Source organism: Artibeus jamaicensis, unplaced genomic scaffold (genome assembly GCF_021234435.1).
Source record: "Artibeus jamaicensis isolate MK-2021 breed Jamaican fruit bat unplaced genomic scaffold, CSHL_Jam_final scaffold_1283, whole genome shotgun sequence".
In the NCBI taxonomy this organism is placed as follows: Eukaryota; Metazoa; Chordata; class Mammalia; order Chiroptera; family Phyllostomidae; genus Artibeus; species Artibeus jamaicensis.
Window position 1 is genome coordinate 8,741,367 of NW_026522028.1, and position 12,086 is coordinate 8,753,452.

Sequence of the window (12,086 nt, forward strand, 5' to 3'; positions counted from 1 at the left end):
TTGATCTTGGGTGTGGAAAACTAAACATAGTGTACTAAATCTGGAGTTGCTCTATTTCTCTAAATATAATAAACAATATCTCACAACCATTCTGTGATAGGTAGAAAGTCCAATTTCCAGTTCAGTGAAGCTCCTCAGGTCCTGTTTACTTCTAACCCAAAACTCCATTACTCCCCTAAACTGGTCCAGATGATGACTTAAAGCATTATTCATGCTTTTCCTGTTCTACATCTTGCCAACTCAGCTACAGAAGTCAGTTCTTTTCCTTCATCCACACAAAAGACTATTGTGTAGCTAAATTTACTGAAATATGGGGCAGATGGGGGGATTTATAAAGCTGCAATAAAAATGTTAAGGCAAATAATGGAATATTTGTTCTTTATAAACATCTCTCCTTAATTTCTGTAACTCTGGCTCCAACTTCTAACATTTTGTTTTTTATAGAATACAGCACACATTGTTCGTCTCTATAGTGAATAAATTGAAATCAAGTATACTTGATAAAATCTGTACCATCTGATATCTATCTAAATTGAAATTTTTTGCTATGTAGAAAATTCAGTTTTTTTAAATCTTAAAACTCAGAGCATTTCCTAAAATGTATGGGCTCTGAGGACAGAGGTGCCTTTTGTCTACTGAGTAATTTGGTTTGTATATGTAATATTTGAGAATATTGGATAAAGTCAAACTTTGTGTATGAACAAGATGAGAAAAAATCTCTTCAATATTAAGAAATTAAATGTACAAAAATTCCATGGACAAAATTAAGTACAAATCACAAGATGAGAAAGTTTCCAGAATAGAAACTCAAGCAGCCAATACTCATGAAAAGATATTCAAATTCACTAGGTACTAGAGAAATGCCAATTAAACCCCAATAAAATGAATTAAATTAAAAGCACAGGGAAATGCTATTTCAGTACTCATTATGCTTAGAAAAAAGTTAATGTTATGCTTAGTAAAAAGTTAATGTTATGCTTAGTAAAAGTTCGGCTAAGTTTCATCAAAGATTTAAAGAGCAGGAGGCCTTGGAGAAACTGAAGATAGAGTTGCGCGGGGGGTCTGGCACAGGGACTGGTGGTGAAGGAGGCAGGAAGGCAGAGGTTAGAGGCACTCATTCCTCTGCATGCCCACACTGAAGCCATAGCCCACAGCTAGGCTGGAATGTGTGTGCCAGACAAGTGACCCAGGTGGTGGACAGCTGGCCACCTCCTGCTTGGCAGAACCAATGTGATTGCCCCTAAGCACATGCCTGCCTGTAAGTGCATTCTGAGGTCTGGAAGTCAGGGACAGAACTGGGGCACATGGTCCAGGAGCCCACAGTCCAAGTGCCCCCCACAGCATCATGTCTGCACTCTTGGAATGCCCCATGCTTTCCAATGCCATGACCAGGGTTTCACACTTGCACATAATAATGGAGCTGGAGTGCCAAACACAGGAGGAAGAGGTGGACAAGATGATAAAACACAAGATGAAAGAAGAAAAAGGAGAGAGAAGAGAGAATGTCACTAGAAGAGACCAAGGAACAAGGCCCTACAGGAAGAGAAGCACTAGCTTTTCCTACAGCTCAAGAAGTTGTAGATGAGGAAGAAAGGTGGAGGTGAAAGGAGTCCAGAGACCTGACAACCCTGTCATCAGCTGCATAGCCACAGAGTCTGACTGTTCACACAGGAACTCATCTCCTCAGCATTCAGGGGAGCCCTGGAGGACACAATTGCCCAGGCACCCTTGTGGCAGCTGACAGAGCCAAACAGATGATTGCATCCCAAGGGCTCACCACCCAGCATTATGTGGGCTCATAGTTTTCACAGGGAACCCAGAGCATGGGCAATTCCAAGGCAGCCCAAGCAATGCCTATGGGACTGTTCAGCCCCTACCTCACTAAGGACCCACTCAACTGATCATCAGCTCTTGTCATCAGCTCAGAGATCCTTCAGCATTTCCTGCAGTGCAGCACTTGTCTCAGCCACAGCCATAGCCCTATGCCATGCACAGCCACTTTCAGCCCACCCAGGAAATATTCCTTCCAGCCTGGTGGTGGCCTGTCTTTATAGAAGCAGATGGAACATGCTAACTAGTAAACTGGCTTGTCTGCCTCATCCTCCCTGTGCTCCATACATCACCAAGCTCTGTACCCAGTCTTTGGACTCTTTGCCTCCCCCCAACCCCCCATGCAGATGCAACCAACAGGAAAGCTGAGCTTTGTAGCTGCCACCCAACCTGGATCCCCAGCTCTTTTTTATTCAGCACAGCCAGAACCCACAATTCTACCACAATGATCATCAAATTTGATTTTCAAACTCACCCCATCCCCACCATTGGTTAGCGTCCCCCATATGCCCTAGTTCTGGGCCAATAAAATCTATCTGCCATTGGGGAGAGGATATATGAAGAGCATAACTGAGTTGGTATGAACTTCTCATTAAATTAAGGACTTCAAAAATTCTGTACTGGATTAATTCTAGATCAAAATAACAAGGCTCCTATATTCAACTGGTACTACATAATTTATTTGTTATGTAGAAATAATCACATGTCATAGTTACCTTCATTTTTTGTCTTTTTGATTATCGTCAGTGTGACTCTCAAGAATGTGAACCCCATGAGGTAAAAAAATCATATCTACTTTGATCACAAGTGTTTTCCTATCTTCTAGCAGATAAATCTTAGCAGACAAAACATTTAGCAGAAAGAATGGTTATTGATTGATAATATTTTGGTATAGATAAATGATTAATAATTTTGACATTGCAGGAAAAATGAGCATAGGCTGAGTATTGGAGCTAGTTGAGGAAATAGCATTACATTTCTCTTTCAATATGTAGTCTGGAATTTTTAACCAACAATTAAGCTCAATACAATTCAGTTTTATTAATAAAATCCCTGATTTTTGTCAACAATATAATTATTTGAGAAACCATATATCACAGTCTTAAAAATTCTTCCTGACTTCATATAAGAAACCACTAATTTAATGTCTCCCTGTACAAATGTGTTTTGCATTTAATGGCAGCCAAGAATCCACCTCAGTAGCTTGTTAGCCTCCTGTAGGGACAAAATGAAAAAGAACATTTAACACATACAGATGGCAAATATTCTCCCCAACTAGATTAGCTGCTGCTGGAGGTCCAATACATATATTATTTCTAGCCTAGCCCTTGTCAATTCATTCATGCTTTTGTCCTCCACCATTCCTCAGAAGTAAAGATAAGTCTTCAGAAAGTATACTAATTGTGAGCCAATTACCATAGTTTTTTTTTTTATATTAGTGCATAACAGGGACAGTTCCTGGATTATCTTAAGTGTTTAATAAATATTAATTGAATGAATGAATCATTGATTTAATCCACCAAGAGCTGAGTAGTCTCTGAATTGTTCCAAGACCAAATCATAATTGGATATTTATTTATTTATTTATTCATATTTATTTCTCCAGTATCTTTCTTTTTTTTCAGTATCTTTCTTTATATAGTTAAAATAGCATAGCAATCCAAAGTCCCATCAAGAACATGCCATGCTGTAAAATAACAATTTAATGCTTAATCTATACTTTTTTTCTTAGAAGGAAAAAAACATCTAGAGTACCTGATTGTCTTTCATTAGGGCTTTACAGTTTTCTTCATAGAATTTACTGAACTAGCTTTTTAAATGGTGAATTTGGTGGTTTTCTTCTCTAACATACCATTTACGCATGTTTTGCATTTGATTAAGAGTTTCATTTGACTGAGAATTTTTCTTGTTTTTCTCTTTCCTAGAACATTTGCAGTTTCCATCTCAAAGTTTCCTCACGAATCTTCCATCATATTGATGATTCAGTGTTCCTGTGCCTGCAGAAATGGTAGGTAACACAGATTTAGTCATAGAGCCAAAGAAAATGTGCCATTTTACTGTTGTTAAAGATATATTTTTTCAATGCCTCAGACTTGCAACTTATTGCCTAACATTATATATAAAATATCTCCAACATGCAGAAAACTTGAAAGAATTTTAGAGTGAACATTCACCTACCCAACACCAAAATTTGACAATTAACATTTTGCTATATTGGTTTCATTATATATCTTTTTATCTCTCCATCATTCTACCCATCCATCAAGCCATCCTATTTTTTAAGGCATTTTACTGTAAGTTGAATTCATCAGTACTACAGTCCTAAACATTTTAGCATGCAAATCAGAAGCTAAAGTCAATATTTGTTTCCAGATTTTTTAAAATTTGAAGTGAAACTTACTTAAAACAATATGTATAAGTTTTAAGCATGCAATTCAATGAGTTTTGACCAATAACAGAAACTCCTTTTACTATTGTGCATTATCATCAACCTGGAAAAGTTTTCATATTACACTTTCTAGTCAATCTCCACCCCTACTCTTCCTTTCAGAGGTCACCACTATTCTGACTTTTTTCCACCATAAGTTAGTTTTCTCTGATTGTTGCAGCACTTATGAATTATATCATACACTATGCACTCTTTTGTATAAAGCTTCTTTCACTTACCATTATGTTTTTGACATTCATCCATGTCATTCTCTGTGTAAAGATCTTACTAGTTTGTAATACAATGCTAAGTAGCATTTCATTTTATGAATATATTACACTTTATTTATTCTTCTATTTATCAATATTTGAGCTGTATTTCCAGTTTTGGCTTTTTTGAATAAAGCTCTTTGTATATTCTTGTGTATAAGTGAATCTTTGTGTAAACTTATATGTTTGCATATAACTTGGATAAATATCTAGTAGTATATTTCTTGGTTGCAGCATAGGTGTATCTTTCATTTTAACTAAAACTGTCTGATCCTTTTTCCCAAGTACTTGTATCATTTTACACTCCTACCCAACAATATATGAGAGTTCAAGTTGTTACACATCCTTGGCAAACTAGGTGTTATCAGTCTTAATTTAACTATTCTGGTAGATTTAATATTTCATTGAGATATTACTTTTCATTTCCCAAATGACTAATGATTTTGAATTTTTATCATCTGACTTTTTTGCCATTCTTGGGATAAACATTTGTTAATTAGGGATTCTCTTTTTTTTTTGAAGAGTTGATTTCAACTTGCTAATATATTGCTAAAGATTTTTATTACAATATTTATTAGAGACATATTTTTCCTTTGTTAGGTTTTGAACCTTTTAGGTAGAGCATATTTTGACACCATTATCTCACAAGATGTGAAGCCATAATCACTAGTTCTTGCTTCCAGGCTTGTAGAGTAGTGGGTATGTGGCTTGAGCTTAATATTTCTGCTTTGTCTTTGTCCCACAAAGATATTTATTTTAGGCCTGCTATTTTAATTTTCTATCTTTAAATTATTTATTTTTCTATATTTTTGAAGTATTGATGATGCATCAAATGTTTTCTTCTGTGTCATCATAACCAGAATTGACATTTTACGATTACTTTTATTAATTTTGGGCTTGATGGCACCCTCCTTTTTGTTGGTTAGTAATTATAAGATATAAAGGTTTTTTTGATGGTAGGACTCAACACAAGGTCACTTGTATGGTACCAAAAGGCAAAACTTCTGTTACTTACCACTTCAAGTGAAACAAGGAAGCAAAGCAAGGCCAGGCCTAGGGTTGCACTGGGGGGCAATATAACAGCAAGCTGGAGCTATAGGGCCAGTTTATGTATGGCAAGCAGAGTGAGTTTAGCCAGATCTCTCAAATTCCCTGTGAATTAACTAATTTGAATAATTTCAAGGACTCTGGGATAAATAGGCTGCCTAGTTGTCTGGTACCTGGACATAGGGTGATTTGGGCTGGTACATGCATAGGGATTCACAGTATGAGAGATGAAAACAGAGGTGGTTGGTGTGTGGACTTAACTAGCTACCCAAGAAGGGGAACTGACTGGCCTCTGTCTAGGGTCTCAAAATTGAGTGTAGATGGTATTAATAAAACAATATTAATAGCTATGTAAACTAGATAGCCATATATAGTACGACATTCTTGGTTGATTTCCTAGACCTTTGCCCTGACATAGTCTGAAGATCAATGATGCAAATCATTGAATTTAGTTTTGAGATATAAAAAAATGAAAGTAGGTCAATTGGTCTACATCAAAATTCAAAATTTCTGTGTACCAAAGGATACAATTAATTTGAAAAAGCAACCCACAGAAAAGGAAAAAATATTTGCGAATCACATGTCTGATAAGGGGTTAGTATCTAGAATATATAAAGAAATACTTCTCAACAACAACAAAACAATCTGATTTAAAAACAGGCAAAGGAATTCAATAGACACTTCTCCAAAGAAGATATACAAATGGCCAACAAGCATATGAGATGCCATTTCATACCTATTAGGAAGGCTACCATAAAAAATTAAATAAAACATAACAATTGTTGTTGAGGATGTGGAGAAATTAGAGTTCTTGTGCACTGTTGGTGGGAATGTAAAATAGTATATCTGCTATGGAAAGCAGTATGATAGTTCCTTAAATAATTACAAACATAATTGCTATGTGATTCAGGAGTCTCAGTTCTGAATATATACCCAAAATAATTTCACTGTCTCAAAGAGATATTTGCACACCCATGTTTATAGCAGCATCAGTAGCCAAAAGATGAAAGCAAGTCAGATGTCCATCAATACATAAATTTATAAAAATATGGTACAAAAAAACAAGGAAATTCTGAGACATTCTACATGAACGAACCTTGAGGGCATTACTACTGGCATTTCATAGACAGATACAAAGATGTTGTTAAACATTCTACAGTACACAGGACAGTCTCCCAACAACAAATAATTATTCATCCCAACATGTTAATAATGTCAAGGTTCAGAAACCTTGCTCCAGAGGAGCTTCTTATTCAAATGTGTAAAGGCCAACCTATGTAGTTCACAGAAGCTTTTTTGATTCTGACTATTGATAGCACAATGAACCTACCAGAACAAATCATTATGAACTCATGTCTAGATGACTGGGTCCTCCAAAGATGTCCTTTCAGTGCCATACTTAACAGCTAACTATAGGACAATGTAGCAAAGGTTAAAATTCAAGGTAAAAGTGATAAAGTAAAGAAAAATGAAATGGAAAGTGAATTTTCTATTTTAGTCAACCAAGTTTCAGCTTAGGCATAGGCAGAGCATGACATGGTGGAGCTAGCCTGAATTGGCAGGAAGAGAGAGAGGGAGGGAGAGAAGAGAGACGGAAAAAGAAAGGAAAAGAGAAGACAGTCCTTTTGTAGGTTGTTGTTTGACATTTCAGCCTAGTTTCTTCATTCATAAGGTTTTTATTTTATTCTTAAATTCTACCCTTTGGAGGAAGATGGAAGATACTCTAACAATGAATTTGATTTTGCCATTTGTCCCACAAATACCTCATGCCTAGATATGCCAGATTTCCTCAACAATCAAACCAGGTGGTTTGATACAAGCATTATGTATGACATTTTTCTCACCAGTGTTCATAATTTGTACTCAAAATGCTGATTTCTAAGATAAGGACTTTCCAAACTATTACTTTTATCTGGTTTCCTGATTGAAAAGCAGTAATGCTTTTTATGGCAGGTAAATTTTCTTCTTAAATTTATTGTCCATCTATAATCCACTTTAACTTGCAAATTGGGCACCGTGCTTGCAAAGAGAGATTTTTCTAGTTGTTCCAGCTATGCAGCTAGGTCTTGTTTCATTCAGGAGGTAATGCAGTGGTCCCCTGCATCCAAAGGAAGGGAAAGTTTAAAGCTCAGGGCTTCTGCTTCATGTCCCAAGTTTCTACTGTTACAAAAGATTCAGTCTCAAAGCTTATTTATTGCTAACCACATATTTTATTATGCATGTTCTATCTTTATAGGCAAGTATAAATATAAATAAAAAAGAAGATAAAAATAATGTAGAACAGCATGACAGAGAATTTAGATGGAAAAACTGAAATAAGGAATTTTGAGCATGGATGTAAGACAAGTACCATTTCTATATTTTGAAGACTCCAATAATTCATTCTATTTTTATACTATATATATTAATATATAAAATTAGAAAACTGTTTTAGGCCTTGTGTAGCTCATTGGATTGAGTGTGGGCCTGAGAACCAAACAACTACAGTTCAATTCCCAGTCAAGGCACATGCCTGAGTGGGTTGCAGGCCAGTTCCCAGCAGGGGACACATGAGAGGCAACCATACATTGATATTTCTCTCCCTCTCTCATTCCCTTCCCCTCTAAAGATAAATAAATAAAATGTTAATAAAATAAAATAAAATAAAATTAGAAAACTGTTTTAAATCCACAAAAGCAGTATAATTTAAATGCCATTTCATTATATAGTATATTTGTCCATCCTCAATTGCTTCATAGATGAACAAAGAAAATGTATTTCTATCAACCATGAAAATTTCTAGTCTCCACACACTTCTCTGAAGATTCTTGTCCAGTAATTATTTATTTGAGAAATGCAAGAAATTAAGTTTCACTGACTGAAGAAATTATATTCTTTTTCCTTCTCTGGATTTCTGCTGTATAATTTGGATTAAACTTCTTTTCTTTTTCTTTTTTAAATTTTTATTTTAATGGTTGTTCAGGTACAGTTTTATGCCTTTTACCCCAATCCCAGCCCACCCCCGCAGCCCTCCCCACTTCCCTCCCATTTCCACCACCCCCTTGTTATTGTCCATGTGTCCTTTATACTAGTTCCTGCAAACCCTTCCCCTTTCCCCCAGAAATTCCCTCCCCTCTCCCCTCTGGTCACTGTCAACCTGTTCTCAATTTCAGTGTCTTTAGTTATATTTCTCACTAAGTTCTTTACGTCCTGTCTAAAAGATGCTTAAACCATTGGTTTGTCACCTGTGTCCTGTGATTTTTGTTTGTGTTCTGGATTCTATCACCTCTAGTCTCCTCTGGGACCTTCTTATTCATGCCAGCTCTCATTTATCTATATTTTAAAGAACTGTAATATGATCCTGAGAATTAAAAAATTCCAAGTATTGAAAGCTCTTCTACTTAGAAATCTATAGCAACATTTAGAAAGAAATTCATTAAGATTGTTGATTTTCCGTTTTGACTAGTTAACAGTTCTACTGAGAAGATAGAAGTAGCAATGAAATTACCTCAAGATAAGGAATGTAATGGGGTGTGAAAATTTCTTAAATTAGGTAATAGTGAACTCTACAACACTTAATGATCTTACTGAGCATCCAGTTTTTGAGATTTGGAGGCAGCCAAAAGTTAGTACACTCTTTTGATTTGAAATTAAATTTTCTCTACAACAGTCAAGAACTAAATCTTTTAGTTTACTTCACCACCTTGTTCCAATATTTATTGCTTCTGGGAATAGATACATTCTCATTTCTCTGTAACCATAATAAAATCACTAATGCTCCAGAAATTAGTTTGGATCTCAACAAGTGGAATTGAGTAAAATGGTTTTCTCTTACATAAAGCCTACATCTCTCTATCATTTCCCATCCATCCAACTATTCATCTACTAATTTAATTAAGATATAAGTATATGTATTCAGCACCTGCTATATATCAGGCAATGGATAGGAGACAGCAAACTTTTGCTGCAAAGGACCAGATAGTAAATACTTTAGGCTCTGTAGGCCCCATGATGTTTGTTGCAGGTATTGAACTCTCTCATTGTGGTATAATATCAGCCAAAGAGAATGTGTAAAATGAATGGGTATGGCTGTGTTTTAATAAAATTTTAGGTAACCAAAACAGGTGGTGGGATGGATTTTTCCAGTGAGAGATAATTTGCTGAGCCCTGGACAATATGATAGACACTAGATGGTATATTAGGCAAATATAATCACAGAAATCAAAGTGGTAATTTAAGAAAATAAGATAAATGCAAAACTTTGGTATGTTGTTTAAAGTACTAGACATCTAGATATAAGGCTATTAAAGTAATACACTCATATTCAGCCAGAATCACAGATGAAGATAGAGTGAGAAAGAGGGAGGGAGGAGGATAAGGGGTAGAGGGAAAAAGAGAGTTAATATAAGGATATCACTATTATCTTTAAAACTTAAAATGAACATATTGTATACCTTATTTTTTAAAAACAAAACATTAAACATTCATTTTGGTTTTAGAAAAAATTAGCCCCCCAAATAAAATACAATATGCTATATAACAGAAATACTACTTGACAAAAAATAGGCCTTCCATACATATACATATATATATAAATAATTGCTAAAGTAATTCACCTTCTAAAATAGTTTTAAAAATGGTAATTATGAGAGGTGAGGTATATGAGAACTAAACTTCTGGTAATCATTTTGCAACAAATATGTGTATCAAATCATCACATTGTACATCTTTTTAAAATTTTTATTTTAATTGTTGTTCAAGTACAGTTTTCTGCCTTTTACTCCCACCCACCATCCAAGGCCTCCCCACCTCCCTCCCATTTCCACCCCCGTTGTTTTTGTGAATGTATAAAGGACACATTGTACATCTTAAACTTGTATGTTACATGTCAATTTTGTCTCAATAAAGCTGCATAAAATAGTTGGAGGGGAATATTTTATGTAAGAGAAATAGTTTGTTCTTAAATTGTATTTCACACAAGACATTTCAGGAGTAATATTTAGGTCAAAAGCCTGTAGTTGAATATCAAAAATTAGCTACATAAAATTTTATTTGAAATAGTCTTTTTAAAAAAATTAAAGTAACTCCAAAACATTTGCAGACAAATAATACAGGGTTATAAGGTTTGATGAGATGTGAACACTGTAGCACTATAATAACCCAAATTGGGGCAAGAAAACAACAAAGTTAGAATGCCATTTATTCTTTATGTCATCATTATTTTTATTAAACCTTTTTGGTTGGCAGTGAAATATTTAAATAAGTAAAAGTCCTGTGAAACATATGTAGTGTAGAATTTCCAAAGAGTAGATTTTGTTGAGTGAAAATAAATTAATAACAGATCAAATTTATTAAATACCTGAAGAATCTCAGTTGGGAAAATCATCTAATGCAAACTTAAATATTGGAGTTAGATTTTAGGGATAAGATTTGAACTGTCATTTTTTCATTCTCTCAGTTTCTGTCATTATTTGCTAGCTATTTTCTCACAGTAATATTTCCTTAACACATAATGTTTTACTTTATTAAATACAATACATAATGTATGTAAGATATATTAGACATCCAATACATTATACTTATATTTATTAGGTTAATCTCATTGTCCTTACTGTGTCTCATTTGTATTCTTTGTTTTTTATATTACATCTTTTTTCATCTGAAAGCCGTTTCTCATCATCAGTGGAAATACATGTCAAATCTATTGATCACATACTTTTGAACATTCTTTAAAATTGATATGGTGCATTTAGGATATGCCACCTTTATCTATAAAATGCTTAATCTGAAGTATGTGGGGGAGATTGGGTTTATCTCTGTCTTTAAAATTAATAAGATATATGTTATGCCATGGCCAGGTGACTAAGTTGGTTGGAGCATCATCCCATACACCAAAAGATTGCTGGTTTGATCTTCAGTCAAGGCACATACCTAGGTTGCAGGTTGAATCCCAGTTAGGGCGCATAAGGGAGGCAACCAATCAATGTTTCTTTCTCAGTTCAATGTTTCTCTCTCCCTGCTTCCTTTCTTTGTAGAATCAATAAGTGTATCTTCATGTGAGGATCCAAAATATAATAAGATGCTGTTTATGTTATAACATAAAACATGGAGCAAAATCCATGCTTACAACTTACAAAATGCCCCAATGTGCTATGAATTTTTTTGAATACGTAATATTATTTTTAAGGAACAAACAGCACATTCTAGAAAGCATTGTTAAGAAACATGGTAAAGAGTAAGAAGAATTTACTGGCTGTTTTTTTAAGAAGCAAAAAGTTTGTGATATAATGTTGATAAGTTTAAAATAATTATTTAATACTTACTCATGGCCAGATGCTAAGCTAGAGGCTAGGGACACAACAATGGAGAAGAAAGCTACAAGCATGCATGCTCTTCTGAAGTATGCAAGTTATTAATAGTTGCAGTTGTGATAAATTGTTTCAAAGGCAGAGTGTTATGGGCAAATGAAAGTGGGAGAGTTTCCTTATTCTGCAGATGAAGGAGAAGTTAGAACTTATACTGTTGACTGTAAG

The 12,086-nt window shown here is 34.8% G+C and overlaps 1 pseudogene; it reads left to right on the forward strand.

The window, feature by feature from the left end:
• The first annotated feature begins 1,345 nt into the window (after window positions 1-1,345).
• On the forward strand, window positions 1,346-2,292 carry LOC119038880 (G protein pathway suppressor 2-like; annotated as a pseudogene).
• The last annotated feature ends 9,794 nt before the right edge of the window (window positions 2,293-12,086 follow it).